A 20,226-nucleotide genomic window follows, 5' to 3' on the forward strand; every position below is an offset into this window, starting at 1 on the left:
ACTAATATGCCTTACCACAGCTGACTTTGGGGCATCAAAGTGTCTGAATAAACTCATGTGGCGGGCCAGTGCTCTAGCAATGAAAATATACATTGATTTGTTATGAAAATCCAGAATAGCACATTTATGATCTTAAATTGTATATTGTTAGAGTTCGTTTTTATTTTGGTAGTGCATGGGTTTTTGAAACAGACTTTAATCCAATCCTGCCTCCACCATTTTGTTAGCTTTGTGATTTGGGGCAAGTCAATGAATGTGTTCTTCTGTTTTGTCCATAAAGTGAAGATGACAATAATACCAAACTCAGCTGATTATTTAAGGATTATGAGATCATGAATATAAAGTACCTACTTTAGTGCCTGTAGTATATATGAAATCTGTCTTAGTTTTTCTTCTTGATATTTTGTCACAACATGTAATTTCATGTCTGATTTTAAAAGATTCATAAATCTTATCTTTTTAAACAAATGGACAGAATTGGAGATTTCTAAAACTTTTGTGACTTTGGACAGAATTTACATTAGATAGGCATGATGTGTCATAAAGTGGTACTGCATTAAATTAAGAGGCTAACTTGGAGAATTCCGTTGATATATAATATGAGGGCACTTCTACAAGTTCGTGGAAAGATTTGTTTTATCTTTCAATTCCACAAACTTTTTGAAGTACCTTCGTATATACTATGGAAGTAATCCTAGTAAATGTTTGTTAAGCCAAAGTGAGATTTTTAGCTTACATCCACTGCTTATTACCTTCATATCTTTCTAAGTGTCAGAAGAACCACAGAATAGAACCTTCAGAATACCTGGCATGTTGTGTAGCTTCCTAAACTCAACCATTTAAAAGCATGTTTAAAAAAGTCATATTGGGGCTGGCTGGTTAGCTCACTTGATTAGAGTGTGGTGGTGATAACACCCAGGTCAAGGGTTAGGATCCCCATATAGATCAGTCACCAAAAAAAAAAAAAAAAGTCACATTGATCTTTGAGTTGTAGAAACCCCTCCAAGTAACTGTGCTGGTCCCAGCACCTTTAATTCTTGATGCTCAGCTCTTAGTTTGAATGTGGTAGTGATTTACAAAAACTGCTTACCATTACTATGTAATTTACTTTCTGTATTTGTCAGGAATAAAGAAACTATAATAAGAATATGACTTTAAGATTTTGTTTTTATCACTGGTTGTAAGCATTCGATTACTGATTGAGTATCCCTTATCAGAAACGCTTGGGACTGGAAGTGTTTAGGATTTGGGTTTTTTTTTTATATTTTGAAATATTTGCATTATATTTGTACTTACTGGTTGAGCATCCCAAATCAGGAAATCCTAAATGCTCCAACGAGCATCTCCTTTGAGCATCATGTCAATGTTCAAAAAGTTTCAGAGCATTTCAGATTTTTGGATTTATGATGCCTAATCTGTATTATATGTATACCTTTAGGGTTTCTCAACCTTAGCACTGCTGATATTTAGGGCAGGATAATTCGTTGTTGTGATGGTTATCCTGTGCAGTGCAGGATGTTTAGCAACATTCCTGACCTCTACCCAGGAGGTGCCAGTAGCACAGCCTACCTCTTCCCCAGTTATGACAAGCAAAAATGTCTCCAGAAGTTGCTAAATGTCTCCTAGGAGATGGGTATATGGAGGTATCATCCCTGGTTGAGAACCATTTGTGTAGTTTTTGGCAGTTGTTCTTCTTTTTTATTATTATGATGTGCCTTGATGTAGTTTTCCTCATGTATCTTGTTTTGGGGTTTAGCTTTTTAGACCTGTGGATTTATACTTTTTGTCAAATTTGGGAAAATTCCAGCCATTATTTCTTCAGATATTTTTTCTGTGATCCCCCTTCCTGTCCTTTGGGACTCCAATGACATATATTTTCCTCACATTGACCCTATAATGTTTTTACTATTGTTATCTTCATTTTATAGATGAGGAAATTGAGGCATACAGAGGGTTAAAGAACTTGCCCTTAGTCCTACAGTGAGTAAGAAAGACAACTCAGGATTTGAACCCCCAGCATCTGGACTCCTACTGCTCACTTGGATTTACTGCTGTGGTCACATTTTCAGCAATGATAAGCCATAACTTGCTTTAGTGCCTCTTCTTTCTCTAAGGCTGAGCTGTGGAAAGGCTGGACATAGACTTTCCTATAGGTAATGGACAAGCATCCTGGCGATCTGAATGGGGCACACTGCATTTTCTACTTAATGTAACAAGCCGGGCAACAGGGGGCAAGGAGGAATACGGCATGAAATTAAAACAAGATCAGTTCTTTCCCATGTTCAAACTGCTGCTAGGATGACAGGAAATGAGGCACTCAGTGGAACTCCTTCCTTGTGGATAACAAGGAATTGTTATAGTCAAAATACATTAAATGGTTCCCAGGTCATCCTGTGAGAGGGAATGCAATTCCTTAAGCATCAGAAGTTTTGCCGGGGAGTGGCTTGGGACGAGGGAAAGGGTATTAGCATATTTATTCACTTGTTACTCTAGTGGACAGCAGCAGGCACAGAAAACCAGGTAGACCAGTGCAAAGGGCATCACCCAGATGATGTAGGACTGTCATGTTATTTCATTCAAAGTTAATGGATTCAGTCGTGTTCAGGAAATTACTATCATTTTACTGCCCTAATAGATTGAAACTTAGAACCTCAGAGTATCTTAGAAACTACTATATTGTCTAAAATAAATTCAACAGCTGTATAAGTAAGTCACTTGTTTTCTTTCCCAATTTATAATTATCTCTTCTACAAATAAAATTAAGGAAGCTGCGTTCCTAAAGAAAGCATGTTATGTAATTTCCCCCATTAAATAGAATTAATTCTTATTGAAACTTTTTAAAAGTTTGATTTTTCTAAACAGAGGTTTCTTGGACTCACATTCAGAATAACAACCAATTCGGCAGAAATATCTTGTGCTTACATAAGCAGTGGCATGAATTTCTTGTTCTTTGTGTGTGATTTAGATAATGGGCCTTCCTTGGTCAATTGAAACATTCAGAACACCTTTTATCCCATCTCACCCGCAACACTTACATAAACACCTCTTAAACTCCTTTCTTGTTCTATTTTTCTCTTCTTGGCATTTATCACTATTTAACATTCTATATAATTTCTTTCTTTTTTTTTTTTTTTTTAAATTTTATTTTGTCGATATACATTGTGGCTGATTATTGCTCCCCATCACCAAAACCTCCCTCCCTTCTACCTCCTATAATTTATTTCTTTATCTTGTTTATTGTCCAATTTCCAACCTAGAATGTAAGCTACACAGTGATCAGAAGTTTGTGATGATATTTACTACAAACATATCTACTATATATAAAGAATTGTAAAAAGGAACAGAATGAAAACATAAAATGTTTTGGGTTTTTAAAATTTTTATTAAAAAAATTTTTTTTAAAAATTTTTTGTTATTAGCATATTCATTGTTATAAACCGCAGTTCTTCCCCATGCCCCACACCCAACTCATCATTCCTCAAATCCCCTCCCTCTGTCACCCCATCTCTAGTATCCTTATATTTGTTCTCTCCTTCTGAAAGTTCAACATATTGTTATGGTCCTTTCTTTCTATCTTCCTTCCTTCTTTCCTTTCCTTCCTTCCTTCCTTTCCTCCCTTCCTTTCCTTCTTTTCCCTTCCTTTCCTCCCTTCCTTTCCTTCCACCCAGTTATGAGTGAGAACATGTGGTATTTCTCTTTCCTTTTTTGGCTTATTTCACTTAACATAATTTTCTCCAGACTCATCCGTTCTGCAAATGGCAGAATGTCATTATTTTTATGGCTGAGTAGTATTCCATTGTGTATATATACCACATTGTCCATATCCAGTCATCCTTTGATGGACACTTAGGTTGGTTCTATATTTTGGCTATTGCAAATAGAGCTGTGATGAACATGGGACTGCAGGTATCCCTTCAACATGATGATTTCCATTCCTTTGGATATATGCCCAGTAGTGGGATTGCTGGAGCATGTGGTAGCTCCATCTGTAGTTTTTTTGAGGAACCCCGTACTGTTTTCCATAATAACTGTGCTACTTTACAGTCCCACCAACAGTGTAGAAGAGTTCCCCTTTCCCTACATCCTTGCCAGCATTTGTTATTTTCCGTCTTTTTAATAATGGCCAGTCTAACTGGTGTGAGATAAAAAAGTTTAGCAACATGAGACTCAACTTTGCTGTTGATATCCTATAGTCCTTGTAGCTGTTAATGTGTTCAGTCTGCATCCAATACCAGTGGAGTGAGGGAAATATGTTTTTTAATTAATCTATTTCCAAACAAGCTTCGTTTCTTATAATTCAGAGTTCATATATTTGTATTCGCCCTTATTCCTAATTCACAAATTCCGTTGCCTTAAATCCTGTCTCTCTGACCATCTTTGAAGGGTTAATTTGAAGAATTTTTAGAATAAGCTATAGCATCTGTATTAAGTAGAATATTAAGTATTTACTAGATAACTACTCATTAATAAAATAAGTTTAGATTCATTCTAAGCAAGATAAAGAGACTTAATAATTTCCAAAGAGCCTCTGATCCTTAAAGTAGGTTAATAAGAATGGAGTGACACAAGCATGGTTATTAATGGCTTAATAACACAAGCATGGTTATTAATGGCTTTAATTCTCTGCACTAACCAACTACAGCATTAGCGGATGGTCTTAATTATAATAGAAGTCAGAGATTTTTCTCCATAAGTTGGTAAAGAGAAGGGTTATCAGTATCTGCAATGCTAAATATTATCTATTGATTTGGATCATTCTTGCTAATGCTAAGATTCATTAAGTAATGATAATATAACTTAGAATCTGGATCTTGGCCATTGATAATTATGGAATATTTATTTTGTGTTCTTTGTCTTCATATGTGTTCTAAAGTTTTTAACCCTGAGGGCTAATAACATGAAAACAATTCCAGAAAGATTGATGGGGAGATGAGGAGGCAAATAATAAAAGCTGAATATTAAGCATCTTCTTTGCTATTTACTATTAATCTTCGAAAATACACCAGAAAAATCAAAAGGAAAAAAATGCTATGGCATATTCAGTCCCCAGGGCTTTAAAGTTTGAAGGCAGAACCTAATGAAAACCAGGCATAATTCAGTGTATTCTGATTCTGATTTTTTCTTTAGATTTCAGAGAATCAGTATAGAAGTAGAACTGTGTGTTTTCACTATAGCTGGATTTGATTTACTGAAAATTAAACCGCATCCTCATTGTGATGCATCTTTTTCACAAGTATACAAAACCTTTTGAGAAATTACAACAGCATTCAAATGAAATTATATTTCTCTTGCTATACTGAAGTCAAGAGAAGATCACGAAGTGTGTGTGGCTTGGGAAGAGTGGTGCTGATTAGTGCCATTCCCTCTAACGAAGATGTTATAGAAGTTATAGGTGAGATCACGAAGTGTGTGTGGCTTGGGAAGAGTGGTGCTGATTAGTGCCATTCCCTCTAATGAAGATGTTATAGAAGTTATAGGTGAAGAAAGTTTTTCAGGTCGAGTAAGCTGTTGAAAAATATGGGCAAGACCTAACAGCTGAGGTCTATCAACAGATACAAGGCAATTACAAATCTTTTTTAGCAGTACATCATAGTTGGGGAAGTTATAGAGAAAATTTGGTTTAGCTATTATCTTCATAATTTTTTACATCTGGGAATTATCTGCTATTGCTAAGTTGACATTTTGAAGAATAAGATGAAGAAAATGCAAAGCTAATCTTTTCCAATGTTATTTTAGCCTGTAAGTATAAGAGGTACTTAAGAATTTCAGGAATATTTATTTACATGCTGTAATGCCGAAAGTATCCCATCATGTTACTTACCAATAACTTCCTTCTTTAGAATAACCTGTTTCTGTGGTTAATTCATTGGTTTAATAATAATGCAGCTTCTGTCAAAACAATGAAATAGTGCTTTTAAATATATTAAGTATTTAAAGATTATGTTAAATTCATTGTGAGCCAGATATATTTGAGAACACTGTGCTATTTCAGTAGCCCTAGCTGTTGCAGAAAGTTGAAGTATTTACATCTTTGTATCAACAACCACACAAGACTTTTAGTTAAGATGAGCAAGAAATGAGTGATGTTTGTGTTTAATCTCTCAAGTCTGCTTGTGATTATACAAGAAAATTGAAATGTTTTCTTTATCTGTAAAAGGAAATTTGTCCTTTGGGAATAATTGCATGGATTTAGTTCTGAGAGTTAACAAGGCCAAGGGGTAAACAGAGATTAAAGAAGCAAATTGTGGTTTATAAAGAAAATAAATTCTAAATGTATTTTGCTATGTCTTGAGGAAGATTTCATAATTTTATAGCCATGAGAAAACCAGTTATCCTTATTAGCCTTTTCATAACTTGTGTTTTATTTAAATTGAACTATTTTCATGTTTTTGAAAATTCTAATATTTTAATAATTTTAATAAAATTCTAATATTTGCTTTAAATGTGATGGAAGTCTTGTTATAACGGGACACGTGAGTTCTGCAGCCCTACCCTTTCAGTACAAATAGCCAAGATGGGACAATGCTCTAAAAAGAAAAGAGTAAAGAATGAGGTGGTCAGGAGGGTTCTTTACATGCTATATGGCTGATTCTGCCACCAAAATTATGTCTGCATACATTTTGTCCTCTCTTGAATGGCTTATATTGGTCTATAAAACTTTTGGCTACTCTTCCATGGAACCAGTTTCCTAAATTATCTCAGAATCGGGGGCTCTAGAAGAGAGAAGAGGAGGAGGTCTGCCTGTGGTTCTACCTTTTTGCTCCTTAGGCTCTCGGAAAGGAAAGCCTAACAGGGAAGCAGTGAGTAAATCCAAAGGCTTCCCTCATTCTTAGGCCTCATTTGTCAGTAGGAGAAAGTTGATGGAGCAGAAAAAGTAAAACTTTAAAATAGGCTGAATTCTCTGCCTTCTAGAAAGTCCTCTAACATAGAAAATTATTTCTTCTTCTCCCCTTATTCTTCATATCAAAACTACCTTTCTCCTCACATATCTCAACTAGGACTTTATTTTAATATTTTAAAATCAGAATTTAAAAACAATTTTTACATTAAATTGTGACTGAATTATGGTGCCACATAGTAGCTCCAGAGATATTTGCATAAAACTGCTTGTTAATTCAAAAGAATCTCTAGTGGAAGAAAATGTAGACAGTGGATAGGATATAACTAAATAATACCTTGAAGTAGGAACAATGTCATATGACTTTGTATCCCCAATTACCTAACATTTTATCTCACTAGTAGTAGTCGTTCTGAAAATATTTGAGTGAAAGGATATTTGAGATGTGGCTTCTCTGAGTCCCTTCTAGGTAGAAAGGAGATCCAGCCACCCATCTATCCCTATACCCTTGATTACAGCATTAAATGGACCTCAGTGCGCCTTTCTCTCAGACTTAGTCTCTCCTTCATTACCCTAGAGTGAATTGTAGAAACGTGCCCTGATCCCAGACCCTTACAATTCTTCTCACTTCTGTCCTGTCCTCCTCAGGTTCTACTCTGTCCTGTTTTTGTTCTGTTGATGGTTAGGATAGCTCTGTCGGAATTTAGGCCTCACTAATTGATGTTTAAAGATCTTTGCTTATGGTCTGTGAGCCCCACTTTTTCACGTTGTTTGCCTTTTAGAAGCTGGACTGGAATCAAATGTGTTAGTCCATCTATATGGCCAGACCTTTCCCTAAACCTCACAACTTAGTAATGTTTGGTTATGCTTAAGCTTCATCATGTATTGCTTACGTGCCCCTGGAATAACTTTTAAAAATGCTTATTTGTTGTCCTGAGGAATTCAAAGGGGGTGCACAAAGGAAATCAAGGCAAGAGATAGTGGTTACCATTGAATGGTTTGCCTAATTACTACCCATCCTGGAGGATATATCCTGCACAGTGTCTTGCACATAGTAGTACTCTGTATATATTTGTTAGCTAAGTAAGTATCTAAGAATTTCTTAAAATGGTACTTCAAAAATTTTTTTTAGTATGGTTACTCCAAGTACCCTCAGCAGCCTGCCTAGTATTTAAAACTATTGTAATAGTTACCCTCTATGTATATATACATGATGACAGCTAGAAAATTAATTAAAATAGCTAAATTTTTCTATTTGTACACTAAATTGAAAAGCAAATGGTTTTGGGGTAAATGCCAAATCTAGTCATATGTAAAGAGTGTCCTTCAAATAAGCATAGTAACAAAAATCCAATTTATTTTTTAAGCATCTATGCAATAAGTTGCATCTTGGCTGTGCTTTTGGCTATTATTGTCCACAAAGAATGAAATGAGAGTTAAGCAGGTGATTATTTTTTTAGATCTCTGAAGATAGGAGTGGGGGTTTAATCACAGAAGCATAGTAATTTGGGCATAAAAATAATAACATGAATTTGAAGAAAGTATATTCCTAAAGTAGAACATGACCTTAATGAAAAAGTGAAGCACTGGTTTGCCTTTTAGAATCTGTCTCCCAGGAACACTTGGAAAATCTAAATTTTTGACATCTCTGGCATTGAATACTTTTCCTGTAACACAACTGTCAAATAACAGTGTAAGGAAGACCAAGTTAAATGAAAGGCTGTTTCTGGCAGCCCTCTGAAAGTCATGTAGTAACTGAGGCTTAGACAAAGCTCAATGATAGGCTATGTGCTATGCAACATCAGCTATTTTTTTTCTTCAGGTGTGAAATTATGTCTTTTAAAAATTTTTCTTGAGTATCAGGGCTGAAATGTAAGGGTACTTCAAAAAGTTTGTGGAAAAATAGAATTAAAAGATAATACAAATGTTTCCATGAACTTTTTGAAGTACATATATTTTCTTTAAAAAAAAATGTAAATGGAAGAAAAGCAGTTGTTAGAAGTAGTAAATGCCTGTATAGCTGAAGCGTCACTGAAGGAATTCAAAAAGATCACAGTCTTATGACGTTTTTAAACTCAGGTTCATAACATGAAGTGTTTCATATTATTTAGAAAACCTTGCCAATTGCCATTAAATAAATAAATCACACTGAGATGCAATGAAGAAAAAAATGCTCTTTTTAGCCATTGAAGAGCCTTAAGTGATATATAAGCTCGTACTAATATCTCATATAGTTTCATTGTATTAGGTTTTTTAATAGCAAGACTGAGTCTGTATGAATTTTTTCTGTTCTGAGAATACACATTAAATTTCTAAGTCTTTTTTATTTCTTAAAGTAGAAACATGGGTCTTCTGACTGGATTCTCTGATTGAGTGCTGCTGGGGATAGCAACCTAACTGCCCCCTCCTATTTTAATGGGGCCCTGGCTACCCTGTGACTAACTATAGACCAGTAAGTCATAGGGAATGGGCTTGTCTAGGAGCTGTACAAAGTGTAGGTACCACAGCTGTATCGTGAATCTTGGGCAGCTTTACCCTCTGTCCTCAGGTTCAGCTGGCCAACAGTTGGGCTCAGTTTCCAAAACTACACGAGGTGAAGTCTTTCCTAAACTTAGACCACTCCCAAAGGTCTAAAGGACTCCAAGAAACTCAAGAGGTTGATCACCTCTTTGAAGAAGCAGTTTTTTGTTCCTCTTCTCATTTGACTACTAAATCTATAGTGTTCCCAAAACTGTTTGTGTGCTGAGATTAATTATTGGAATTGGCTTTTCAATTTAATTGACTATGTAGTATTGATGAGAGCATAAATCATTGGTCCAACCTTCTTTTACAGCATTTATTAAACACTTTCATAAACTACTTACCTTTTGGCCCTGCAATCCCTTTTCTACAAATTTAGGCTGATAAAATAATTGCAAGAACAATGATGTTGGTGAAAAAATAAGTTGGAAAGAAGTCAAACATCAACAAGTGGCTGAGCCAATTTTTGCAGTCAATCTATGCACTGAAATTCAATATAGTTCTTAATATACTGTACGTAATGCAGAGATTTATTAGCATAGAAAAATGGTCATAATATATTGATGATTAAAAATGTACCTATTATATGATTCCATTTTGGGAAGAGAAAAAAATGTGTGTGTGATGTGTACACATACATATACACATACATATACAATTAAGAAATAGTCTGGATATTTGTATTTCTAATCTTCCAGCAAATTCTGTCAATTCTGCCTTGAAATAATCCAGAACCCCACCATTTTTTACTGTCCTTGCTCCTGTCCCTGTCTGAGATATTCTCATATCTCACATTGGTTATTTTAATACCTTCCTAATTGGTCACCCTTCTTTCACCCTTCCTTCTCTACAGTCTATTCACAACACAACAGCCAGAATGGTCTTGTTAAATTTAAATAAGATCATGTCATTGCTCTGCTCAAAATCCCCCAAAGACTTTCATTCTGTCTCATAGTAAAAGCCAATGCCTTTATTTGCTGTGGTGGCCTACAAGACCTCATGTGCTCTTCCCAACATCATCCCTTTCAGGGAAAACACGGACATTGGCAGGCACTAGAATTTACTATCACACTCTTTTCCTTTTAGCCATGGTGAATAAAAGGTAGCTACTCTACTGCTAATTCACAACAATAGTTAAGGGTTTGGGGGTGGTAAGCATCGTTTATTAAGCTTATCTAATGGATTTTGAAACTTCTCTCTCTTTTCAAACGCCTCATGAAATTAATTATTTTTAGTCTTTGCAAAGCCTATGTTTTAGTCATGTCTGTATTTACTGGTACTATAGAATTCCAGAATTTCGTTTTACTAGTATGTTAGTATATAGAAATAAAAAAGGAAAAGATTTTAGATTTTAGAGTGAAAAAAAAGAGACTTGGAGTTACAGTTAAATGTATTTATGTACCCAGCATACCTCCATGGGCCAAATACTTTGGATGTCTAATCTGCTGTTAGATACATTAACACTGTGTTAGATACATTAACACTATTAAGCCCCTAGACAATTACGTAATTAACTTTGATCTTCCTGTGCTCACTCATCTGTCACAGAGTTACTTTTAAACTGGGTAAATGTGAATCCATGAGAGAGAGAGGGTATTGGATGCCTCATCTTAAGAAAAGCAATAGTCCAAAATCCAGATTTGTGAAACAGGTACATTAAAGGATAATTTTTTTTTTTTACACAGAAAAGGTCACTGCTGTGTTTCCTTAAACAGTTTCTTTTCTAGTCTAGACTATGTGTAAAGTAATCTTTAACTGTATTTCATTCTAATGAAAAGAAAGACTCTCAGCAAATTTGGTATAGAAGGCAAGTATCTCAACACAATAAAAGCCATATATGACAAACCCACCACCAATATCATCCTGAATGATCCCAAGAACAGGAACAAGACAAGGATGCCCACTCTCACCAGTCCTACTTAACACAGTAGTGGAAGTACTAGTCAGAGCAATCAGGCAAGAGAAAGAAAAAAGGACATCCAGATTGGAAAAGATGAAGTCAAACTGTCCCTCTTTGCAGATGACAGATACTACGTACAGAAAAACCTAAAGACTCTACAAAAAACTCTTAGAGCTGATAAATGATTTCAGTAAAGTTGCAGGATACAAAATCAGCACACAGGACCCTCAAACCTCACCATGAAGATTGCTTTAGCATCACTGACCTCCGAGCAGTGCTAGCAGAGCTGAATGATAGCTTGTTAGGAACGTGAGTAAACAATGTTTATGATGTGGATAATGAAACATAATCTTATTTGTCTTCAAAAACAAGACTTTAAAGCTACACTTTTACTTGAATCTGGCGTACGTATTCACACAACAGAATTTGAGTGGCCCAAGAATATGTTGCTGTCTAGTTTTGCCATGAAGTGCCGAAAACATTTGAAGAGTCAAAAATTAGTGCCAAAGAGCTTGGTGTGGATAGAATTGTAGATGTCCAGTTTGGAAGTGATGAAGCTGCTTATCACTTAATCATTGAACTCTTTGATAGGTTTGTGGCTTCCAGTCAAGATGGCAGAATAGACAGTCCCCAGTGTCACTCTCTCCCACAAATCAGCCAATTTACAACTATTGAAAAGCAACGTCGGCCGGGCTGGGGCTGCTGGAGATCAGGGGAAGAGGAGGAGAGAACTGCAGAGTGCATGAAGGTCGGGGGAAGCCACGATGAAAGAAAGAACTGCTCTGACTGTTTCGAGCCCCAGCTGCTTCAGGGCTTGAGCTGATGAGCGCACAGATCGGGCGCTGGCAGAAGCCGCAGCTGTGCCTTTCAGATGAAGTTGCTTGGAGGCTGTGGGGGAGAGGCGGGCTTTTGGTGGCCAAGAACCCACATAGGAGCGAGGAGCCACGACAACTGAAAACAGGCAGCCACTTAGAGGCCAGTGAGTCATAGCAAGGGACTGGCACACAGCCTGTCCCATGAGAAGTGTTTGGAGCACGGGTGGTGGGGGCTGCAGGCTCACTGGGAAAACACTGGGGTACAGCAAGGACAGCTGATCTGCCCCCCAATCGGCGTAGGAGCACTCAGTGGACACTGGTCAGGAATATAGAACTGCAAGGAGTGCAGTTTGATGAACAGAGAGGCCCAGACCAGAGTTTCTACCACCCCAGGTGCACCAGACCTCACAAGACCCAGAAGTACCCATAAAGCCAACCAGTAAAACCTGAGCTGCACAAAAAGCTTTCCCCCAGGGAATCAGCAGCAAAGCAACAGTTTAGCTCAACCACAGGGCTCAAATGCTGGTCCCCACAGGAAGTTCCCCCATTTTAGAAGTAAGCAAAGGACAGCAAATTAGTTCCAGTGCAGAGTTTAAGTGGTAGGAATAGCTAATAATCCAACACAGAACTGAAAGAAAAAACAAAGTACCCACAACCAGAGACAAAGTTTCATATTAACTAGTAAAGGTCTCACATCACCAAAGAACACCTATAACACCCAGAGGGACCCGAAGCCCATGGGCTACTAAGCCAGGGAGGAGGAATGGCTGGGGTCCTCAGCCATGCCCTCTGACACCCGCAACCAGTGCAGAGGGTGGGGGGTCGAGGGCGTCAGCCACACCCCACTGACACCCGCAACCAGCCAGTGATGACCAAGAACTTCCTAGTTGTATTTATACAAGGGTACTTCAAAAAGTTCATGGAAAAATAGAGTTAAACAATAATATAAATCTTTCCATGAACTTTTTGAAGTACTCTCATGTTTTAGTCTGTTTTGTGTTGCTACAACAGAATACCTTAGACTGGGTAATTTATAAGGAAAAGAAGTTTATTTGGCTTAACGATTCTGGGACAGCTGCATTTGGCATGGGCCTCAGGCTGCTTCTACTCATGGTGGAAAATAGCAGGCTGCTGGTGGGTATGAGCAGATCACATGGTGAGAGGAAGCAAGAGAGAGGAGGTGCCAGGGTCCTATAAACAACAAACTCTCACGGGAACTAACAGAGCGAGAACTCACTCATTACTACCCCTACCCCCAGGGAGAGCATTAATCCATTCATGAGGGATCCGCCCCCATGACTCAATCAGTTTCCAACACTACCACATTGGAGATCAAATTTCCACATGAGTTTTGGAGGGTACAACACATCCAAACTCCATCACCTCGTATACTTCTCATCTGCCAGATGTGGCTGAAATTTCTTAGTCATTTATCTTCCTGTTCTTCAAACTAGTCATTTAAGCATATCTTTTATCTTGATTTTGGTCATAGTGATAATCATTTGATTTAACAATTCCCTCCTTTTTCCTCTTGTTGAGGATTTCACGTTTAATTCAGATTACAGTCTTAGAAAAAGGTACAGAGAAGGGACTAGAAGAAAACTCCTTAAAATGTGCCTGAAAATAGAACTAGAAATTAGGGAAAGACTAATGGATCTTAGATGTAAAAATGAGTTTTATGATCAAGATACTTAAGTTTGGAAAGTTATGAACTATCTAGTCTTATTGTGCTCTTTATAGCAAAGAACATCCCTTTCTAGTTAATTCACTCTGTTATGTGTTTCATCTTGACAGCCGTTCATCAGGGCCCTGGATCCATACCACTAGGGTTCAGATCCCAGCTTTACCACTTACTAACAATGTAAACCTCAGTTTCCTCATCTGTAATACTACTACTACCTACCTATAGTTGTGAGGATTAAATGAGTTAATACATATAAGTTTCTTAGAATAGAACCTGACACATGGAAAATGCTCAATAATTGTTAGCGGCTATTTTAAAATGAGTATTTCCAAGAAGCCTAATTGATTATGCATATGGAGAACAGATCTTTTCATCTGGTATAGACTTGGGTTTGAGCCCATCTCAAATCCTATTTACTCCATAGGCTGTCATGATAACTCCAGACTTATCTTGATCTTGCCTCAAAAAGCATTTCATTTGGTCAGTAGAAACTATAAGCCAACAGGCAAAAGGAGTAATTAGGAACATTCTGTGATACAATTTGTTGAGCATTTTATTTTCCCATTTAAAAATGTATTACATATTTATTTTATAACTGTTAGTAGTAGTTCTAAGAGTCTTTGGTTCATTTTCTTGGTTTTTTTAGAAAGACATTTATATAACCTGCAAATAATAATTTTTTCTCTTTGTTTACATGTATACTTTATTTTATTTCATTATATTGTTGCTTTGCCTAGAACTTCCAAAATGATAGCAGTAATAGTGAGCAGAATTCCCACTTTTTTCATTGCAAATAAATGTCTCTGGCATTTTTCAACTAAGTATATTGTGAAACATGGTTTCTGATAAATATTATTTACCATATTAAAGTAATAGCTCCTACTTTCTTTAAAAAAAGGATTACTGAGAGTGACATCATCAAGATGGCAGAATAGACAGTCCCCAGCATCACTTTACTCCACACTCGACCAATTCACAACTATAAACAGCAAAGACTGCCAATCCGGGAATGCTGGAGCTTGGGGGAAAGGGAGGAGAGACCCACAGAGTTCAGAAAGGCAGGAGAAGCTGCAGTGAGAGAAAGAATAAACATCTCTGAAACCACACTGACCATTTCAAGCCCTGGCTGTTTCAGGGCCAGCCCCATGAGAGGTAGGAAGATGCTGTAGCACACACAGTATAAGAGCCTATGAAGCCACAGCTGAGCCCTTTGCCTGAAGTTGCGTGGAGTCTGCAGGGAAGAAGAGGGCCCTGGAGCACACCAAATCAGCTCCCAGGCCAGCAAGGTCACTGACAGTGTTCCCATGGACCCACAGAGGGTCAAAGGATTGCAGCCAACTGAAGAAAGGAACCACTGGGAGGCCAATCCACTTAGAGGCCAGTGAGTCATCATGAGATAACAATGACCAGCCCACCTCACAGAAGCATTTGAAGTGCAAGAGGGAGGCTGGCCAACTGGGAGAACATTGAGGTGCAGAGTGGGCAGCTGATCTGCCTTCCAGTTGGCACAGGCCCACTCAGTGAAGATTCATCAGGGCAATAGAACTGCAGGGATGCAATTTGCTGGAAAGACTCAATCCCAGGCCAGAATTTCCACACAGCCCAGGTAGATCTGACCTCACAAGACCCAGAAAGGGTCTTTTGAGGCCAACAGTTCAAATCCAGTCTGCACAAAAAGCCTTCCCTAGAGAATCATCAACAAAGTAGCAATTTAGTGCAACCACAGAGCTCAAGTGCTGGTCCCTACAGGAAGTTTCCCCAATTTTGGAATTAACCAAAACCACAGACTAGAGGACACAAATAAATGGAAAATGTCCCATGTTCATAGGGTAGAAAAATTTACATCTTCCATGATGTCCATATCACCAAAGTCTACACATTCAATGCAGTTCCTACTAAAATACCAATGACATTCTCCATAGAAACAGAAAAAGCTATCTATCTTAAAATTTGTATGGAACCACAAAAGACCCCATTCAGTGAAAGCAGTCTTGAATAAAAAGAACAAATCTGGAGGCATCACATTTCCTGGCTTCAAAATATACTGTGAAGCTATAATAATCAAAACGGTATGGTACTAGACTAAAAATAGACAAATTGACCAGTGGAATACAATAGAGATCCCAGAAGTAAGCCCAAGCACTTAAAGCCAACTGATTTTCAACAAAGGTGCCAAGAGCCTCTTCAATAAATGGTGCTGGGAAAACTGGATATCCACATGTCTCTCACAATACACACAAATCAACTCAAAATGGATTAAAGACCTAAATTTAAGACCAAAACTATGAAATGACTAGAAGAAAACATTGGGGAAATGCTACATGAAATGAGAGTGGGCAGCATTTTTTGAGGGAGACTACAAAGGCACAGGCATCTAAAGCAAAAATACATAAATGGGACTACATCAAACTGAGAAGTTTCTACACAGCAAGTGACACTATCAACAAAGTGAAGAAACAGCCTACAGAATGAGAGAAAGTGTTTGCAAACTACACATCAGAAAAGGGGCTAATATTCAGAATACATAAGGAACTCAAACAACTCAACAGCAAAAACGAAAACAAAAACAACAATAACCCACTTTAAAAAATGGGCAAAGGACTTGAACAGACATTTCTCAAAAGAAGACATACAAATGGCCAAGAAGCACATGAAAAATGCTCAACATCACTAATCATTAGGGAAATGCAAATTAAAACCACAATGAAATATCATCTCTCTCCAGTTAGAGTGGCTGTTATCAACAAAACAGAAAATAACAAATGCTGGTGAGGATGCAGAGAAAAGGGAACACACTTATATTGCTGGTGGGAGTATAAATTGGTACAGCCAGTGTGGAAAACAGTATGGAAGTTCCTCAGAAAACTAAAAATTGATCTACCTTAGGACCCAGCTATCCCACTACTGGGTATATACCGTAAGAAAATGAAATCAATATATCAAAAACACACCTACACACTACTACCATGTTCATCACAATGCTATTCACAGTAGCCAAGAGATGGAATCAACCTAATGCCCATCTATGGATGAATGGATTAAAAATCTGTGGTATGTATACATAATGGAATACCATTCAGCTGTAAAAATAAATGATATACTATGTATTAGTCCATTTCTGTTGCTTATAACAGAAATACCAGGAACTGAATAATTTATTAGAAAACAAAATGTATTGCTTGCAATTTCAGAAGCTGGGAAGTTCAAAGCCTTGGGAACACATTTGGTGAAGGCTTTGGTGGTGGTAGCAGCAGTGACCCAGGGGTCTTACATGGCAAAAAATGGCAGAGCAGAGAGAGACTAACCTCTCATGTGCTCTTCTTTTAAAGCCCTCAGAACCATGCCCCTGACCACCATTTTTAATCAGTTCACTATGGCATGATCCTACAACCTAATCACTTCTTCAAGGCCCTACCTTGCAATTACCATAATAAGATTTTCAACCCTCAACAGTTACTGTGGGGATTTAAACTTCAGTGAGGTTGAGGGGAATTCAGTCTACAGCATGCTGCCCCTGACTCCCCAAGACGCATGTCATTTTTTCATACAGATATATTCATTTTGTCCCCAAAGTCTTGTTTCAACTCCCAAGTTCAAAGTCCCATCTGTGAAATCAATACAGGTTATCTACTTCCAAGATACAATGGTGGGACAAACGTAGAGTACATATTCCCATTCAAAAAGGGAGAAATATGCCAAAAGAAAGGGGTAACAGGTCCCAAACAAGTCTGAAACCAAGCGAGGCAGGTATTAAATCTCAAAGCTGGAGAATCACATACCTTGACTCCATGTTTGCTGTCCTCTGCACTCTGGTATGGGGGTTGGGTCCCAAGTCCTCGGGCAACTCCATTTCTGTGGCTTTCCTGGTCTGAGGCCATGTTTCAGCTCTCTCAGGCTGGCATTGCATGCTGGTAGCTCCACAATTCTGGGGTCTCCATGGTGGTCCCGCTCCCACGGCTCCACTAGGCATGGCCTTGTTGGGGTCTTTGTGCTGCAACTCTGACACGTTTCCTCTTGGCATTGCTCTAGCAAAGACTGTGTGGTGAATCTGCCCCTGTGACAGATCTCTTCCTGGGCCCCCAAACATTTTTACACATCCTTGGAGGATCCCAAGCCTCCACAGCTCTGGCATTCTGCCAGCCTGCAGACCTAATGCCACATGGATGCTGCCAAGTCTTCTGGCTTGTATTTTCCACAGCTGCAGATCCAGCCATAAGTGAGGCCAATTTAGCCATGACTGGAGCAGCCAAAGCAGCCAGGGTGCTGGTGTGGGCAGCAGCATCCCAAGGTGGCCCTGAGTGGCAAGCCCATGGAGGGTATCTCCGGCCTGTTCCACAAGACCATTCTGTCTCCCTAGGCCTCTGGGCCTGTAATGGAGGACGCAGCCTTGAAGATCTCTGAAATGCCTTCAAGGGCTTTTTCCCTTCTCTCTTCATAATCCCTTTTTTCTGTACTAAACTTAGCATCATTGCATTTTTCTTCTGAAAATGCTCTCTGCTCCCTTTTCACATGACCAGGCTGCAGAATTTCCAAATCTTTACGTTCTGCTTCCCTTTTAAATTCTGGCTTTATGTCATGTCTTTGCTGCCATAACTCAGTGTAGGCTGTTACAAGTAGCCATGCAGCTTCCTGAATGTGTTGCTGCTTAGAAATTTCTTCTGCCAAATACCCTGGGTCAGCACCTTTAAGTTCCACATTCCATAAAATTTGGAGGCACGAACAGAATGCAGCCAAGTTCCTTGCTAGTTCATATGAAGGGAGGTCTTTGTCCTAGTTTCCAGTAAGTCCCTTCTTATTTCTATCTGAGACCTCTTTAGAATGGTCTTTATAGTCCATACTTCCATAAGCATTCTGGTCACAAACGTTTAACCAATCTTTAAAAACATTCCAAACATTCCCTGGTTTTCTTGTTTTCTAAACTCCCACCAGCAGTTAGGCTTTTTCTAGACTGCTTCCTCAAAGTCTTCCCGCCTTTCCTCAACACCCAGTTCCAAAGCCAGTTCCACATTTTCAAGCATTTGTTATATGCAACACCACACTTCTCTGGTACTAATGTTCTGTATTAGTCTGTTTCTATTTCTTATAACAGAAATACCTGCAACTGGGTGATTTATTAGAAAATAAAATTTATTGCTTACAGTTTCAGAGGCTGGGAAGTCCAAAGTCCAGGGAACACATTTGGTGAAAGCATTGGTAGAAGCAACAGTGACACAGGGGTCTCACATGGCAGAAAATGGCAGAGCAGATAGAGACTAACCTCTCATGTGCTCTTCTTTTAAAGCGCTTAGCACCACGCTCCTGACCATCACTTTTAATCCATTTACTACGACATGATCCTACAATCTAATCACCTCTTCAAGGCCCCACCTTTCAATTACCTTAATAGTATTTTCAACTCTCAACAGTGATTGTGGGGATATAAGCTTCAGTGAGATTGGGGGGCATCCTATCATTTGCAGCAACATGATCGGAAATGGAAACCATCATGTTAAGTAAGTCAGGCACTAAAAGTCAAATACCACATGATCTCACTCATATGTGGAATCTATTAAAAAAAAAAAAAAAAGGTGGTTCTCATAGAAGTAGAGAGTAGATAATGATTACCAGAGGCCAGGAGGGGAGGAGTGTAGAGGGGAAAAGTGATGGACTGTCACTAAACTATGCTATCTACCCTAGGTGAATCATTGTGTAGTATATGCATGTAGTGAAACAACACACTGTACCCTACGAATATGTACAAGTAGATGTCAAAATAAAAAAATTTTTAAAGAAACAAAAGGGAAAAAATTAAAAGATTACTAGGAATACTTTTTATTTAATTTTTGAATTTTGTGAAATGCTTTTTTGACATCTAAACAAAGATGTCAAAAAACAACTAGAACTAGACAAAAAAGAACTAGATTAATACATTTACATATCAGCAACACTTTTGACCTTGTGTTATTGCATTATGATTGTAAAAATGCTATATTTGCAATTTCTTCTTTTACTCATGTTTTTTTTGTTAGTTTATGTGAGTTTATATATGTGTATATGTAAATATATGTTGAAGACTAATATATAATAAGTCTTTCTAAATGTCCCTTGAAAATTTAAAAAATTGTTTACTAGAATGTAGTATTTAATATATATGTCTTAAATTGAACTTGTGGTTTGTATTACATAAAGTCTCCATGACCTCATTTTATTTTCTGCAAAATATGTCAAAGACTGAGATATTACATTAATTTTTTTCAATTTCTCCTTTATATATATCTAGTATTTTCATATATATTTCGATGATGTATTATCCTGTACCTAAAGATACATATTAGTTCTTCATTATCGGTGCCTTTTAGCAATAGGAAAATGGTCTTTGGTTTTATTAATCCTTCTGCCTTTAGTTTATTTCTGACTGGTATTATCACCCTGCTTTTTTCCTGTTTTAGGCTGTCTGGATTTGAGTCCTGGCTCTGTGACCCTGGACACA

The 20,226-nt window shown here is 37.8% G+C and overlaps 1 protein-coding gene across 3 annotated transcripts in view; it reads left to right on the forward strand.

The window, feature by feature from the left end:
* Positions 1 to 20,226, forward strand: part of MICU1 (mitochondrial calcium uptake 1) — a 269,066-nt gene that overhangs the window by 114,868 nt on the left and 133,972 nt on the right. The gene's annotated exons all lie outside the window — the stretch shown is intronic.

This window comes from Cynocephalus volans, chromosome 7, assembly GCF_027409185.1.
Source record: "Cynocephalus volans isolate mCynVol1 chromosome 7, mCynVol1.pri, whole genome shotgun sequence".
In the NCBI taxonomy this organism is placed as follows: domain Eukaryota; kingdom Metazoa; phylum Chordata; class Mammalia; order Dermoptera; family Cynocephalidae; genus Cynocephalus; species Cynocephalus volans.